A 14,020-nucleotide genomic window follows, 5' to 3' on the forward strand; every position below is an offset into this window, starting at 1 on the left:
TGCTCAGTAGTGGTGAATTCCGAGACCCCGGTCAGGATTAGACGTCAAATGCCTGATACCTGTCCAGGGTGGAGATCTCTTTCTCGCAGTTGAACAGGGTAATCTTCTTGCTGGCATGAGAAAGATGAAGCATCTGACAGGCCCTACGTTGATGAATTTTTATTAATTCTTTGCTTTGCATTGTTTACGAATATATATCTATATAAGTGTTTGTATCCTTGCATGTATATATTTGCTGTTCATAGATTGAAGATTCTTTACATATGGTCTTCTGTTGTTGTTGCACATTTTGAAAGTACACTTTTTACTATTCAAACCTTCCTTCACGAACCTTGCAAAAAGCTATAATAAATGTCTTCTTCAGATTAAGAAGTGCATTCCAGAGAATCTTTTCAACTCCTTTCAGTGTGTATATCTTGGCTCAGTCAAAAGTCAAGCAAAACAAGCACTTATCTGGTTTCCACATGACAAAGCACCAGACATAAGGTGAGTGGTTTGCTAGTGTGCTTTTACAGGAGACTTATAAACATCCTTAATCACTGCATTGATTTTGGAGACAAACCGAAGAGGACCCCCAGATTTTTAACACTCTTGGAAGCATTACACAGTAACTCACAAAATATGGGCTCTGTAGGTTGAGTAAATGTTGAAGAAAAAACTGTTTCAGTTTACGGCCCCCCTGGTTATTCCAAGCCAAGCTTTCAGTCAGGACAGCAATATATATATGATATTATAACCTGTTTTAGCCCACAGAGAGCTTGTGAAAAAATCAGTGAGCTTGATGGCTTTCATATAGCATGAGGATCTTTTCTCTGACATCAGCCGAGACAGAATCTGTCCCTCTCATGGAACAGTAATGTCATTGACAGGTTGTATCAGGTTTACACTTCCTATGTGATCACGCTGAGTGTTTTTACTGTACCAAAACCAATAACTTTGTTTATAAAAAAACAAAAAACACAGGTTGTATCAGGCCGGTGAACTTACTTTCTAATCTTGTTATGAAATTATTTTGATCCAGCAGTGGTCAATATGCCATACTCATAGTCCACTGTACACAACAAGTTTCCATCATCGTCTCAAAGTCTGCAAAGTAAGCCCTTAATAATTTTTGTTTCAATAAACCTTGAAATATGGTAGCGCATTTACATTTCCCTGATAACTCTCCAAGAGCACTGGGTGTCTTGATCATAATGGCCTCAATTTTTACTGCTAGACTGTGTACTTGGGAATGTCTCTTCATTTTTCCTCTCAAGTTTTACCATATGCCAGTCTGTCACTGTTACTTGCATGACCCTTTCATCTACAGGCAGGTCAGAACCTAGCCTTCCGCCTTTGCCCATTTGGCGAGTTCCCTTTCCAAGGTCCCACTCTGTGGGGAACAGTCGCTATTCCATTCCATTGCAAGTTGTCTTCTGGCCAAAAACAAGGCAAAATTCACAAACCCAGTTAGTTCTCTGCTTCTCTTTGATCTGCCCATGAACCCCAGTATGCCTGCTTTGGGATCCCAGGCAATCAATGTTTCGATCACACTCTATTAAGAACACCTGTCCAATACATCTCTATAGAGAGGCAGGACCAGAACATATATAACAGATTCACTTTCAGTGTCTGCCATGTAGGGCATCTATCTGATACGTTCACAAGCATTTGGTGGAGTTGAGGGGGTCTCAAATATATTCTGTGCGTTACATTATATTGCATATATTTCAATATAGCACCTTTAGCTTCAGCACCACATTCAGCCATTCTTTATAAGTTAGCCACCAACTCGTCTCCAGCCAATGCCTCTCACAAGGTTAACAGGTTTGGTCACGTCTACTAGAACTGTATAAATCTGCGCTAATGCCTTCCTGCTGCCCCCCCAACTTCAACACTGCCAAGGCTGCATGAGTCTTAAGAGGGACCACATCAATGCTCCAATACCCCTAAACTTCCTTATCAATGCATTGCATTACCTGCCAAGAACTGACACGCTGCAAGCCCATTCTTCTATACTAGGCTAGCCCTCCCTTTAGCAGATAGCAAAGTGTCTTAACTCCTGTGCCATCCAACCTCAGGTCTGCATGCCCAGCTGCAAACTCCTGTAAGCTCTGCAACTGCATTTCAGTGATGACCACCTTCCTGTTTGTTCTGGATAGCACCCTGTGAACGCAAGGGTTTGGCCATGTCTGTTAATCCAGCAGTAGCATTGAGCCTGTGTTGAGCGATGAATAAGTATGTTAAAATCTCAGCGCCTCTCTTGTTTTTACAGATTGTCCACCCACCGTAGCCACCTGGAGACCCATTGAAGTTAGTACAATTCAGAATGAGCTGTGCTCAACTCTTTTTTCAGCTAAGGCAATTGCAGTTTTTGGAGTGAGGTTCTATGTCATTTGCTTCCCCACATAAGATAGACCAGTATGTTATTTACTTCTCTGAAATCGCTCATGGGCAGACACACAGGAAGAGCAGTGAACTAAATATAGATACTGTGAGAAGGCTACCATCTTGGACAATGCTGCACACAACCAGTACTCTCAACCCATAACTTCTTCGACTGGTAAGTGCTGGCAACCGCTCTGGACAGAATTCCTCCTTCTAAATCTATATCACTCAGATAGATGTTAACATCTACATAATGGAAGGTGACAGCTTCCCAAGTGCACTCAAGTAGCAACTCATATAAATGCCTTCCCTCTTGATTCTTATTTGGCTTTAGTGGGAAAAGACATGATTTGCTAGTATTCACCCTTAAACCAAAAATGTCTCCTAACCGTGTCAGAGGGTCTATCACTCATTCCAAGACCCACTCTGCAGCATTAAAATAGAGAAGGGTGTTTTCAGCAAAGAGGGAGGTTGTGTGTGCGAATTTGCCAAATTTCAAGTCTCACTGTATGCTATAACTGTGGAATATATGGAGCTGATGCTCCATAGCCTGGACAAATCTAAAAGATTTGCCTGCCTGATGACCCTGTAGATCAACCATGGTTTCGAGAGTGGTCTACCAGTTCTCATTGGACGTGTACTTTAGTTGTATACATTTCCTCACCCCTGGACCAAAACCCAATTTTCATATCCCAACATGGCGCCTTCGGCTCGAATGAGGTCAGAGGAGCAGCCTCGCCCACTGCCTTAGTCGATCAGTCATAATTTTGAGATTACTCTACCAGTTCTCATGATTTGTGTACAGTAGTATATATTTCCTTACTCTAGTGCCAGAGCCCAGTTCATCTAGTACTATGAATAAATATTCCCATGCAAACATGTCAAGCTCTTCTTCCATGCCAGTAGACGCCACAACTAGCATTCAAAAATCTGATAGGCATTAGCTAAGAGACATATAGCAAACGTCTAATGTTAGTCATCATGATTTTCGTCGCAATAAAGCCTGTCTGGTTGGATTATGTGTGTCAGGCACAGGTATATTCTGTTCACTAAGATATTGCGTAAAGTTTTAACAGTCGCCACTGAGCAGTTACAAAGGGCGGTGATGACATATCGAATGGGTCTCTTCTCAGTTTGGACACGTTTACAAGAATTACTTCTTCCATGGATTGGGGCATTATTACTTTTTCGTAAGCCAGGAGCAAGTAGGGTACTGTAAGTCCCAAAGAACTCCACAGTATATTTCCTCTAGGTTCTCAGTGATATCAAGTAATTCCCTGGCACGCATTCTGTTTTGAGCATAGACCTTCTCACAATAGGCCAACATTTCCTCACTTATCTCTAGGGGGGAGTGTACGTTTAGTTCCTGTGAGACCTCAGTGCCCTTATGGGTTGGGGTGTCTAAGCCTCAGGCAATCACCTACATTTATGTGCCCTACTGTGCTGTCTCACCACATGATTTCTGTAGTCAAACCGACTCATTGCAGTGTACCCTGGTTTCATTTGTGTGATTTTGTCTTTCACGTGTCCTTTCCTCACTGCCTGTATTTTGCACAGCCACATTTGGATTCCCAAATATAGTATCTTGCTATTGAATGTTACTTTAACTCTGTGTGCTATAAAGGCATTCCATTCTCGGAGTGTATTTTCTGTTGAGCATTCATTGATGCTTAAATAATCAACTATGTAATGGCTGACAATGCTTTTATAGACACAGTTTGTGTAACCTCCACACTAGGACTTGGTCCTTATGCTCCCCCCACTCTACATGTATCAGTAGTGGGCAGTGATCTGAGGTGGTACAACCCAAATATTTTGCATACTTGGCCATGCCCATCAGAACATTAGGCTGCATAACCATGTCTAATATGAAATTTAGTGCATACTTAGGGAATGGTGTGAAATTCAATCTCTGTGGCGGTGTAATGCTTGTCAGACCTGCCAGTTGTGGGTCAACTTATTCAGGGCCATGGAGTCTTTATTTGCTGCTGCATTTGGTATAGGAGAAGATGACTTGTCTTTATTAACATCTAGCATGTTATTGAGGTTACCTCACCACAAAGCGTGTGTCTGTAGAAGTGTGAGAATGGATGTTTGCATTGTTGTAGGAAGTTGGCTCTGTATGCACTATTCCAAAGTAAGAAATAGCATGCACAGAGTCCAAGGGTTCCCCTTAAAGGTAAGATAGTGGCAAAAAGAGATAATTCTAATGCTCTATTTTGTGGTAGTGTGGTCGAGCAGTAGGCTTATCAGAGGGTAGTGTTAAGCATTTGTTGTACACACACAGGCAATAAATGAGGAACACACACTCAAAGACAATTCCAGGCCAATAGGTTTTTATATAGAAAAATATATTTTCTTAGTTTATTTTAAGAACCACAGGTTCAAGATTTACAACAATACTTTAAATGAAAGGTATTTCACTTAGGAACTTTAGGAACTTTGAATTAGCAAAATAGCATATACAGTTTTCACACAAATGGCAATAAGCTATTTTAAAACTGGACACAGTGCAATTTTCAACAGTTCCTGGGGAAGGTAAGTGTTTGTTAGTTTTGCAGGTAAGTAAACCACCTACAGGGATGCCCCGGTTCCAGTCTGCCAGCAGGTAAGTACCCGCGTCTTCGGAGGGCAGACCAGGGGGGTTTTGTAGGGCACCGGGGGGGAGACACAAGTCAGCACAAAAAGTACACACTCAGCGGCACGGGGGCAGCTGGGTGCAGTGTGCAAACAGGCGTCGGGTTTGCAATGTAATCCAATGGGAGACCAAGGGGTCTCTTCAGTGATGCAGACAGGCAAAGGGGGGGGGGGGGCTCCTCGGGGTAGCCACCACCTGGGCAAGGGAGAGGGCCACCTCTGGGTCGCTCCTGCACTGGAGGTCGGATCCTTCAGGTCCGGGGAGTCTGCGGGTGCAGTGTCCTTACCAGGCGTCGGGTCTTTGAAGCAGGCAGTCGCGGTCAGGGTGAGCCTCTGGATTCCCTCTGCAGGCGTCGCTGTGGGGGCTCAGGGGGGTAAACTCTGGCTACTCACGGGCTCGCAGTCGCCGGGGAGTCCTCCCTGTAGTGTTTGTTCTCCACAAGTCGAGCCGGGGGCGTCGGGTGCAGAGTGCAAAGTCTCACGCTTCCCGCGGGAAACGTGTGTTCTTTCAAAGTTGCTTCTTTGTTGCAAAGATGCTTCTTTCTTGGAGCAGAGCCGCTGTCCTCAGGAGTTCTTGGTCCTTTTAGATGCAGGGTAGTCCTCTGAGGCTTCAGAGGTTGCTGGACCCTGTGGAACGCGTCGCTGGAGCAGTTCTTTTGAAGTGGGGAGACAGGCCGGTAGAGCTGGGGCCAAAGCAGTTGGTGTCTCCGTCTTCTCTGCAGGTTTTTCAGCTCAGCAGTCCTTCTTCATCTTAGGTTGCAGGAATCTAGTTTCCTAGGTTCTGGGGAGCCCCTAAATACTGCATTTATGGGTGTGTTTAGGGCTGGGAGGGCAGTAGCCAATCGGCTGCTGTCCTTGAGGGTGGCTACACCCTCTTTGTGCCTCCTCCCTGAGGGGAGGGGGGCACATCCCTATTCCTATTGGGGGAATCCTCCAAAATCATGATGGAGGATTTCTAAAGGCAGGGGTCACCTCAGCTCAGGACACCTTAGGGGCTGTCCTGACTGGTGGGTGACTCCTCCTTGTTTTTCTCATTATCTCCCCTGGACTTGCCGCCAAAAGTGGGGGTTGTGTCCAGGGGGCGGGCATCTCCACTAGCTGGAGTGCCCTGGGGCATTGTAACACGAAGCCTGAGCCTTTGAGGCTCACTGCTAGGCGTTACAGTTCCTGCAGGGGGGAGGTGTGAAGCACCTCCACCCAGAGCAGGCTTTTGTTTCTGTCCTCAGAGAGCACAAAGGCCCTCACCACATGGGGTCAGAAACTCGTCTCTCAGCAGCAGGCTGGCACAGACCATTCAGTCCTGCACTGAACAATTGGGTAAAATACAGGGGGCATCTCTAAGATGCCCTCTGTGTGCATTTTTTAATAAATCCAACACTGGCATCAGTGTGGGTTTATTATTCTGAGAAGTTTGATACCAAACTTCCCAGTATTCAGTGTAGCCATTATGGAGCTGTGGAGTTCGTGTATGACAGACTCCCAGACCATATACTCTTAGGGCTACCCTGCACTTACAATGTCTAAGGTTTTGCTTAGACACTGTAGGTGCATAGTGCTCATGCACCTATGCCCTCACCTGTGGTATAGTGCACCCTGCCTTAGGGCTGTAAGGCCTGCTAGAGGGGTGACTTACCTATGCCACAGGCAGTGGGAGGTTGGCATGGCACCCTGAGGGGAGTGCCATGTTGACTTATTCATTTTCTCCCCACCAGCACACACAAGCTGGCAAGCAGTGTGTCTGTGCTGAGTGAGGGGTTCCTAGGGTGGCATAAGACATGCTGCAGCCCTTAGTGACCTTCCCTGGCATCAGGGCCATTGGTACCAGGGGTACCAGTTACAAGGGACTTACCTGGGTGCCAGGGTTGTGCCAATGGTGGAGACAATGGTACATTTTAGATGAAAGAACACTGGTGCTGGGGCCTGGTTAGCAGGGTCCCAGAACACTTCACAGTCAAGTCAGCATCAGTATCAGGCAAAAAGTGGGGGGTAACTGCAACAGGGAGACATTTCCTTACAATTGTTCCCCAGAATTCCATTTGTGGCATGTTGGGCACATATACTCAAATTAGAGCTAGCAGCCTACCATCCAGGAACCCTTTCACAAGCACATAGTGACTCTTGATGTCTGTTACTGCTGTTTCAGCCATGGACTATATGCTGTTTCTTGCCTATACCAACATGCACCTTGCACAGGAGGAGTATCTGTAAAGAACCGACCTCTCCATCCCCCCCCCCCTGCAGCCTCAACCCCTCAGAACTGGTCAAATGTGTTTCCTGGAGACAGTTATCCTTTTGCAAAAGTAGACGTATGCCTTATACTTTTATAGTCGACTGCTTAGGCCTCTCACATTTAGATAGGAAGATATATATGTTGCTGACTAACGTGCACCAAGGCCAGTGTGGAGCCAAGCAGTTCCTGACTTTGGAGACTGCATACTATGCCTGCTTAGCTCCAATCCGACCATCCTAGCCTGTGTGGTACTGTTCAATAACATTGAACAGGGTGGGGTTCAAAACCACCATGTCATCTCAGATGTTGCATTGATGTTATTTATTATGTCATAGAACATGTCATGGGTGATGTGAAATGTGTGGCAATTAGCAGTGCATAGTAGTGTCATGAGTTAGTTACTTTATGGCACATGTTATATATATATATATTAATAACATGTGCCCTAAAGTAACTTTAACTCATGACACTACTATGCACTGCTAATTGCCACACATTTCACATCACCCATGACATGATCTATGACATAATAAATAACACATCACTGCAACGTCTGAAATGACTGTTAATTACTTGATTGTGCACAACGGGGTTGCGAATTATAGTTACTTTAGGGCATGAGTTACAGTTACTTGAGATAACTATAACTGGTGAATTTCAGTAATTTTGTTTATTTAACCCCTTCGCTGCCAGGCCTTTTCCCCCTCCTGTGCCAGGCCTTTTTTTGCCTATTTGGGGCAGTTCGCGCTTAGGCCCTCATAACTTTTTGTCCACATAAGCTAACCAAGCCAAATTTGCGTCCTTTTTTTCCAACATCCTAGGGATTCTAAAGGTACCCAGACTTTGTGGGTTCCCCTGAAGGAGGCCAAGAAATTGGCCAAAATACAGTGAAAATTTCGTTTTTTTTAAAAAAAAATGGAAAAAGTGGCTGCAGAAGAAGGCTTGTGGATTTCCCCCCGAAAATGGCATCAACAAAGGGTTTGTAGTGCTAAACTCAGCAGCTTCCTAGCTTTCAGGAACAGGCAGACTTGAATCAGAAAACCCAATTTTTCAACACAATTTTGGCATTTTACTGGGGCATACCCCATTTTTGCAATTTTTTGTGCTTTCAGCCTCCTTCCAGTCAGTGACAGGAATGGGCATGAAACCAATGCTGGATCCCAGAAACCTAACCATTTCTGAAAAGTAGACAAAATTCTGAATTCAGCAAGGGGTCATTTGTGTAGATCCTACAAGGGTTTCCTACAGAAAATAACAGCTGAATAAGAAAGATATTTAAATTGAGGTGAAAAAAACATCAATTTTTCTCTGTTTTACTCTGTAACTTTTCCCTGCAATGTCAGATTATCGAAAGCAATATACCGTTACGTCTGCTGGACTCCTCTGGTTGCGGGGATTTATAGGGTTTGTAGGTTCATCAAGAACCCGAGGAACCCAGAGCCAATAAATGAGCTGCACCCTGCAGTGCGTTTTCATTCTATACCGGGTATACAGTAATTCATTTGCTGAAATATAAGGAGTAAAAAATAGCTATCAAGAAAACCTTTGCATTTCCAAAAAGGGCACAAGATAAGGTGTTGAGGAGCAGTGGTTATTTGCACATCTCTGAATTCCGGGGTGACCATAGTAGCACGTGAATTACATGGAATTTCTCAAATAGATGTCTTTTTTACACACACCCCTATATTTGGAAGGAATAAATGTAGAGAAAGACAAGGGGCAATAACACTTGTTTTGCTATTCTATGTTCCCCCAAGTCTCCCGATAAAAATGATACCTCACTTGTGTGGGTAGGCCTAGCGCCCGCGACAGGATATGCCCCAAAACACAACGTGGACACATCACAGAAAACAGAGCTGTTTTTAGCAAAGTGACTACCTGTAGATTTTGGCCTCTAGCTCAGCCGCCACCTAGGGAAACCTACCAAACCTGTGCATTTCTGAAAACTAGAGACCTAGGGGAATCCAAGGAGGGGTGACTTGTGTGGCTCGGACCAGGTTCTGTTACCCAGAATCCTTTGCAAACCTCAAAATTTGGCTAAAAAAACACATGTTCCTCACATTTCTGTGGCAGAAAGTTCTGGAATCTGAGAGGAGCCACAAATTTCCTTCCACCCAGCATTCCCCCACGTCTCCCGATAAAAATGATACCTCACTTGTGTGGGTAGGCCTACCGCCCGCGACAGGATATGCCCCAAAACACAACGTGGACACATCACAGAAAACAGAGCTGTTTTTAGCAAAGTGACTACCTGTAGATTTTGGCCTCTAGCTCAGCCGCCACCTAGGGAAACCTACCAAACCTGTGCATTTCTGAAAACTAGAGACCTAGGGGAATCCAAGGAGGGGTGACTTGCGGGGCTCGGACCAGGTTCTGTTACCCAGAATCCTTTGCAAACCTCAAAATTTGGCTAAAAATACACGTTACTCACATTTCTGTGGCAGAAAGTTCTGGAATCTGAGAGGAGCCACAAATTTCCTTCCACCCAGCGTTCCCCCACGTCTCCCGATAAAAATGATACCTCACTTGTGTGGGTAGGCCTAGCGCCCGCGACAGGATATGCCCCAAAACACAACGTGGACATATCACAGAAAACAGAGCTGTTTTTAGCAAAGTGACTACCTGTAGATTTTGGCCTCTAGCTCAGCCGCCACCTAGGGAAACCTACCAAACCTGTGCATTTCTGAAAACTAGAGACCTAGGGGAATCCAAGGAGGGGTGACTTGTGGGGCTCGGACCATGTTCTGTTACCCAGAATCCTTTGCAAACCTCAAAATTTGGCTAAAAAAACACATGTTCCTCACATTTCTGTGGCAGAAAGTTCTGGAATCTGAGAGGAGCCACAAATTTCCTTCCACCCAGCGTTCCCCCACGTCTCCCGATAAAAATGATACCTCACTTGTGTGGGTAGGCCTAGCGCCCGCGACAGGATATGCCCCAAAACACAACGTGGACATATCACAGAAAACAGAGCTGTTTTTAGCAAAGTGACTACCTGTAGATTTTGGCCTCTAGCTCAGCCGCCACCTAGGGAAACATACCAAACGTATGCATTTCTGAAAACTAGAGACCTAAGGGAATCCAAGGAGGGGTGACTTGTGTGGCTCGGACCAGGTTCTGTTACCCAGAATCCTTTGCAAACCTCAAAATTTGGCTAAAAAAACACATGTTCCTCACATTTCTGTGGCAGAAAGTTCTGGAATCTGAGAGGAGCCACAAATTTCCTTCCACCCAGCGTTCCCCCATGTCTCCCGATAAAAATGATACCTCACTTGCGTGGGTAGGCCTAGCGCCGGCGACAGGAAACACCCCAAAGCGCAACGTGGACACATCCTAAATTTTTGAAAAAAACAGAGGTGTTTTTTGCGAAGTGCCTACCTGTAGATTTTGGCCTCTAGCTCAGCCGGCACCTAGGGAAACCTACCAAACCTGTGCATTTCTGAAAACTAGAGACCTAGGGGAATCCAAGGAGGGGTGACTTGCGGGGCTCGGACCAGGTTCTGTTACCCAGAATCCGTGTAAAACCTCAAAATTTGGCTAAAAATACACGTTACTCACATTTCTGTGGCAGAAAGTTCTGGAATCTGAGAGGAGCCACAAATTTCCTTCCACCCAGCGTTCCCCCACGTCTCCCGATAAAAATGATACCTCACTTGTGTGGGTAGGCCTAGCGCCCGCGACAGGATATGCCCCAAAACACAACGTGGACATATCACAGAAAACAGAGCTGTTTTTAGCAAAGTGACTACCTGTAGATTTTGGCCTCTAGCTCAGCCGACACCTAGGGAAACCTACCAAACCTATGCATTTCTGAAAACTAGAGACCTAGGGGAATCCAAGGAGGGGTGACTTGTGTGGCTCGGACCAGGTTCTGTTACCCAGAATCCTTTGCAAACCTCAAAATTTGGCTAAAAAAACACATGTTCCTCACATTTCTGTGGCAGAAAGCTCTGGAATCTGAGAGGAGCCACAAATTTCCTTCCACCCAGCGTTCCCCCACGTCTCCCGATAAAAATGATACCTCACTTGTGTGGGTAGGCCTAGCGCCCGCGACAGGATATGCCCCAAAACACAACGTGGACATATCACAGAAAACAGAGCTGTTTTTAGCAAAGTGACTACCTGTAGATTTTGGCCTCTAGCTCAGCCGCCACCTAGGGAAACCTACCAAACCTATGCATTTCTGAAAACTAGAGACCTAGGGGAATCCAAGGAGGGGTGACTTGTGTGGCTCGGACCAGGTTCTGTTACCCAGAATCCTTTGCAAACCTCAAAATTTGGCTAAAAAAACACATGTTCCTCACATTTCTGTGGCAGAAAGTTCTGGAATCTGAGAGGAGCCACAAATTTCCTTCCACCCAGCGTTCCCCCATGTCTCCCGATAAAAATGATACCTCACTTGCGTGGGTAGGCCTAGCGCCGGCGACAGGAAACACCCCAAAGCGCAACGTGGACACATCCTAAATTTTGGAAAAAAACCGAGGTGTTTTTTGCGAAGTGCCTACCTGTAGGTTTTGGCCTCTAGCTCAGCCGGCACCTAGGGAAACCTACCAAACCTGTGCATTTCTGAAAACTAGAGACCTAGGGGAATCCAAGGAGGGGTGACTTGCGGGGCTCGGACCAGGTTCTGTTACCCAGAATCCTTTGCAAACCTCAAAATTTGGCTAAAAATACACATGTTACTCACATTTCTGTGGCAGAAAGTTCTGGAATCTGAGAGGAGCCACAAATTTCCTTCTACCCAGCGTTCCCCCAAGTCTCCCGATAAAAATGATACCTCACTTGTGTGGGTAGGACTAGCGCCCACGAAAGGAAAGGGCCCAAAACACAACGTGGACACATCACATTTTTTTATAAAAAGCAGTGCCTACCTGTGGATTTTGGCCTGTAGCTCAGCCGACACCTGAGGAAACCTAGCAAACCAGTGCATTTTTGAAAACTAGAAACCCAGGGGAATCCAAGATGGGGTGACTTGCGGGGCTCTGACCAGGTTATGTTACCCAGAATCCTTTGCAAACATCAAAATTTGGCCCAAAAAACACTTTTTCCTCTCATTTCGGTGACAGAAAGTTCTGGAATCTGAGAGGAGCCACAAATTTCCTTCCACCCAGCGTTCCCCTAAGTCTCTCGATAAAAATGGTACATCACTTCTGTGGGTAGGCCTAGCGCCCACAAAAGGAAATGGCCCAAAACACAACGTGGACACAACATATTTTTTCACAGAAAACAGAGGTGTTTTTTGCAAGGTGCCTACCTGTGGTGTTTGGCCTGTAGCTGAGCCGGCCCCGGGGGGGGGGGCAGAAATGCCCTAAAATAAATTTGCCCCCCCAACCCCCACCCTCTCCCGCCGGGAACGACCCTTGCCTACGGGGTCGCTCCCCCTGCGTGACATTGGCACCAAAAAACAAATCCCCGGTGCCTAGTGGTTTCTGCCCCCTTGGGGGCAGATTGACCTAAAATTGGCCAATCTGCCCCCAGGGGGGCAGAAATGGTCTAAATGCAATTTGCCCCCCCAGGGGAGCGACCCTTGCCTGATGGGTCGCTCCCCATCTCTAAAAAAAGAAACAACAAAAAAAAAAAAAACACAAAAAAAAATTGCCCTGGCGCCTAGAGTGTTCTGCCCCCCCCGGGGGCAGTTTGGCCTAATAATAGGCCGATCTGTCCCCCGGGGGGGCAGAAATGGCCTAAAATAAATTTGCCCTCCCAACCCCCACCCCCCCCCCCCCCCGGGAGCGACCCTTGCCTACGGGGTCGCTCCCCCTGCGTGACATTGGCGCCAAAAAACAAATCCCCGGTGCCTAGTGGTTTCTGCCCCCTTGGGGGGCAGATTGACCTAAAATTGGCCAATCTGCCCCCAGGGGGGCAGAAATGGTCTAAATACAATTTGCCCCCCCAGGGGAGCGACCCTTGCCTGATGGGTCGCTCCCCATCTCTAAAAAAAGAAACAACAAAAAAAAAAAACACAAAAACAAAATTGCCCTGGCGCCTAGAGTGTTCTGCCCACCCCCCCGGGGGCAGTTCGGCCTAATAATAGGCCGATCTGTCCCCCGGGGGGGCAGAAATGGCCTAAAATAAATTTGCCCCCCCAACACCCACCCCCCCCCCCGGAGCGACCCTTGCCTACGGGGTCGCTCCCCCTGCGTGACATTGGCGCCAAAAAACAAATCCCCGGTGCCTAGTGGTTTCTGCCCCCTTGGGGGCAGATTGACCTAAAATCGGCCAATCTGCCCCCAGGGGGGCAGAAATGGTCTAAATACAATTTGCCCACCAGGGGAGCGACCCTTGCCTGATGGGTCGCTCCCCATCTCTAAAAAAAAAGAAAGAACAAAAAAAAAAACACAAAAAAAAAATTTGCCCTGGCGCCTAGAGGTTTCTTCCCCCCCTGGGGGCAGATCGGCCTAATAATAGGCCGATCTGCTCCCAGGGGGGGCAGAAATGGCCTAAAATAAATTGCCCTCCCCCCCAGGGAGCGACCCTTGCCTAAGTGGTCGCTCCCTTTGCGTGAAATTCACGCAAAGAAAAAACTCCCTGGTGTCTAGTGGTTTCTACCCCCCTTGGGGGCAGATTGGCCTCATCAAAATAGGCCAATCTGCCCCCAAGGGGGGCAGAAATGGCCAAAATATAATTTTCCCCCAAGGGGAGCGACCCTTGCCTAAGGGGTCGCTCCCCACCAAAAAAAAACCAAAATGAAACAAAAAAAAAAAAAAATGGTCCCTGGTGCCTAGAGGTATCTGCCCCCAGGGGGGGCAGAAAAGGCCTTCCCGAAAATATGCCCCCCTGGGAGCG

At 46.6% G+C, this 14,020-nt stretch overlaps 1 protein-coding gene across 1 annotated transcript in view; it reads left to right on the forward strand.

Moving 5' to 3' along the window:
- MAN2B2 (mannosidase alpha class 2B member 2) overlaps nt 1-14,020 on the forward strand; it is a 369,901-nt gene that overhangs the window by 62,179 nt on the left and 293,702 nt on the right. The gene's annotated exons all lie outside the window — the stretch shown is intronic.

Source organism: Pleurodeles waltl, chromosome 1_2 (genome assembly GCF_031143425.1).
Source record: "Pleurodeles waltl isolate 20211129_DDA chromosome 1_2, aPleWal1.hap1.20221129, whole genome shotgun sequence".
NCBI lineage: Eukaryota > Metazoa > Chordata > Amphibia > Caudata > Salamandridae > Pleurodeles > Pleurodeles waltl.